This window comes from Phyllobates terribilis, unplaced genomic scaffold, assembly GCF_046119375.1.
Source record: "Phyllobates terribilis strain yellow unplaced genomic scaffold, ASM4611937v1 Scaffold_249__1_contigs__length_2872098, whole genome shotgun sequence".
Classification (NCBI taxonomy): domain Eukaryota; kingdom Metazoa; phylum Chordata; class Amphibia; order Anura; family Dendrobatidae; genus Phyllobates; species Phyllobates terribilis.
The window spans coordinates 2,258,955-2,262,163 of NW_027363009.1; the positions used below are offsets into that span (position 1 = coordinate 2,258,955).

Sequence of the window (3,209 nt, forward strand, 5' to 3'; positions counted from 1 at the left end):
CCTTTCATCCCTGTATGTATGGCCCCCCTCATGCCACATCCCTGTATGTATGGCCCCCCTCATGCCTCACCCCTGTATGTATAGCCCCCCTCATCCTTGTATGCATTGCCTCCTCATCACTTATATGCATGGCCCCCTCATCCTTGTATGCATCGCCCCCCCTCATCCTTATATGCATGGCCCCCTTCATCCCTGTATGTATGGCCCCCTCATCCTGGTATGCTTGGCACCCCCTGTTCCCTGTCACGCTGCTCATAAAAAAAATAAACAATCATACTCACCTCCTCTCTCCTCCAGCGCTGTGTTCCCCGAACATCCACGGGTCTGCACATCCCTAATAACAACTGCTCCACATTAATTATTCTCACTGAATGACATCACACAACATGGAGCTGACTCTCACGCTTACCTCGTCTCTTTTCCCTCTTTTCTTCATTTTCTGAGATTTCTTGCTCTATACTCAGATATATTGAAGATTTTCTTTCCACGTCAGCTGGAATTTCTAATCAGAAAGTAAAAAAAAGCCCTCATTAACAATATATTCTTATAGGATCTGCTTTGTGTCCATAATGTAAGTAAAGGGACGACTTATTACTTGATACCACTGTGCGGTCACTGTGGCTGAACGGCAGAGGAATCTTATTCATAAAGAGGTCAGGGATCATTGTCAGCCATCATATATGTGACGGTCTGTACTGGACATCTAGTGTCTCCCGGAGGTCTGTGTTACTGTTCGGGTTCAACAGTCCGAACAAAGCTTGTTGAAAGGATGCAGCACAGCCAATCAACAAACTTTTCTGGTGTGGGCACTTCAGGCCCCATCACAGCCATGCCAAGTATTGGTATGCCTGTGATTGGCCGGCGCAGTATAAAGGGGACCCCACGTCATTTTTGGGGGTGCCCCCCCTTTTAATAATCAGTGAAGGCTATGCAGACAGCCGTGAGCTGATATTAATAGCCTGGGAAGCTTCATGGACATTGGCCTCTTCCCAGAATAATAACACCAGTCCCGAGCTGTCTGCTTTCCCTCATGTGGGCATTTTTTTATTTTATTTTTTAAATTATTATCTAAATACATGTACAGTAAGCTACACACACACACTGCACTAAATTATATATCTCACTGACAAATTTCTAACTATGCATAGGCACCGGCTGGTGAATACCGTATTTTTCGGACTATAAGACGCACCTAAGTTTTAGAGGAGCAAAATAGAAAAAAAATGTAAGCAAAAAATGTTGTCATGATGCCCTGTTAAGCTGGAGGGGGTCTGCTGCTGACACTGTTATAGGGGTAATGTACCCCACTTCTGTTAATATCCCCCATCCTGGTATATATGGCCCCCTCCTTCCTGTTATATGTGGCCCTCATCCCCATCCTGATATGCAATGGCACCCTAATCCACCATTCTGGTATGCATGGCACCCCAATCCCCCATCCTGGTATGCATGGCCCCCTCATCCCTCTTCCTGGTATGTATGGCACCCTTCATCCTGTTATGTATGGCGCCCCCGCACACCAATCCTGGTATGTATGGCACCTTCAACCCTCTTCCTGGTATGTATGGTACCTTCATTCCTCTTCCTGGTATGTATGGCACTCTTCAGCCCTGTATGTATGGCCCCCCTCATACTTCATCCCTGTATGTATGGACCCCCTCATCCCGGTATGTATGGCCCCCCTTCATCCCTGTATGTATGGCCCCCCCTCATGCCTCATCCCTGTATGTATAGTCCCTCTCATCCTTGTATGCATTGCCCCCCTCATCACTTATATGCATGGCCCCCTCATCCTTGTATGCATCGCCCCCCTCATCCTTATATGCATGGCCCCCTTCATCCCTGTATGTATGGCCCCCTCATCCTGGTATGCTTGGCACCCCCTGATCCCTGTCACGCTGCTCATAAAAAAATAAACAATCATACTCACCTCCTCTCTCCTCCAGCGCTGTGTTCCCCTCTGTGCCGGAATATTCACTGCGTGCGTGGGGAGCAGTGACCACTCATTTTCCCTAATAGTTTGCACGTGGTAGCCGCAGCGCGGCTCCTGCTGCGCTCAGCTGTCTGTGTGCCCGCTATTAAAGTCCCATGAATATTCACCACATCCCGTTCGGGTTCGGGATCACGTTAGGGTAACATTCTTGAGCCTGATGGACCCGAACATCCACGGGTCTGCCCATCCCTAATAACAACTGCTCCACATGAATTATTCTCACTGAATGACATCACACAACATGGAGCTGACTCTCACACTTACCTCCTCTCTTTTCCCCCTTTTCTTCATTTTCTGAGATTTCTTGCTCTATACTCAGATATATCGAAGATTTTCTTTCGACGTCAGCTGGAGTTTCTAATCAGAAAGTAAAAAAAAGCCCTCATTAACAATATATTCTTACAGGATCTGCTTTGTATCTTTCCTGTATATAGTAGAATTGTTCTACTCCTGTCCCCTATACATCTGGTAATCTGGAAAAACTTTACAAAATTAGGCAAATAGAGATACAGTATGGGCCTATGGGCAACATAATTGGAATCCATGAAACATGTATAACATAGAAGACCACTAACAAAAATACCATATGAAAGTATTTGAGCCTTGACATCAACATTCTCATTTTTTGTGCTGTAGACATGTACATACCTGACAATGGGGACGAGGGTGGCAAGCTGGTAATAGCATCATCTCTAATAGACACAGGAAAAGATTCTTTCTGCCTGTTTGGAAGAAAATAAACGTGTAAATTACAAGTAAATTCGGTATAGAAGGGGTTGTCTCACTAGATTAACATCAACAATAAGGCCTATTAGGATATATAAGAGTTATGGTAGGGAAGGTTTCCTACTCAAAACTACCTTCTATAAAGCAGAGCGAAAAACCACTACCAAGAATGGCTGGCATGTAGTACTACATCTCTCCTACAGTGTGGGCATCACTAAAAGTGCATGACTGGCTGCAATTATGGGCTGTCACCACCAGAGGTTTCTGAAGCTAAAAGCACAATGACTGCTAATCACGGGCGATGCATGCTGTATTTGTTGTTATGGTATTTATGTCCTATATTTGGGTTTGTGCATATACAGTGCCTACAAGTAGTATTCAACCCCCTGCAGATTTAGCTGGTTTGATAAGATGCAAATAAGTTAGAGCCTTCAAACTGCATTCGAGAGTAGGTTTTATGAACAGAAGCATAAATCTTACAAACCAAAAA

At 45.0% G+C, this 3,209-nt stretch overlaps 1 long non-coding RNA gene across 1 annotated transcript; it reads right to left on the minus strand.

Moving 5' to 3' along the window:
* Window positions 1–416: 416 nt before the first annotated feature.
* Window positions 417–2,723, minus strand: LOC141217722 (uncharacterized). The gene is made up of 3 exons (XR_012286501.1): window positions 2,642–2,723; window positions 2,258–2,350; window positions 417–502 (listed from the first exon to the last, which is right to left on the minus strand). It is a non-coding gene; the product is annotated as an uncharacterized lncRNA (long non-coding RNA).
* Window positions 2,724–3,209: the final 486 nt, after the last annotated feature.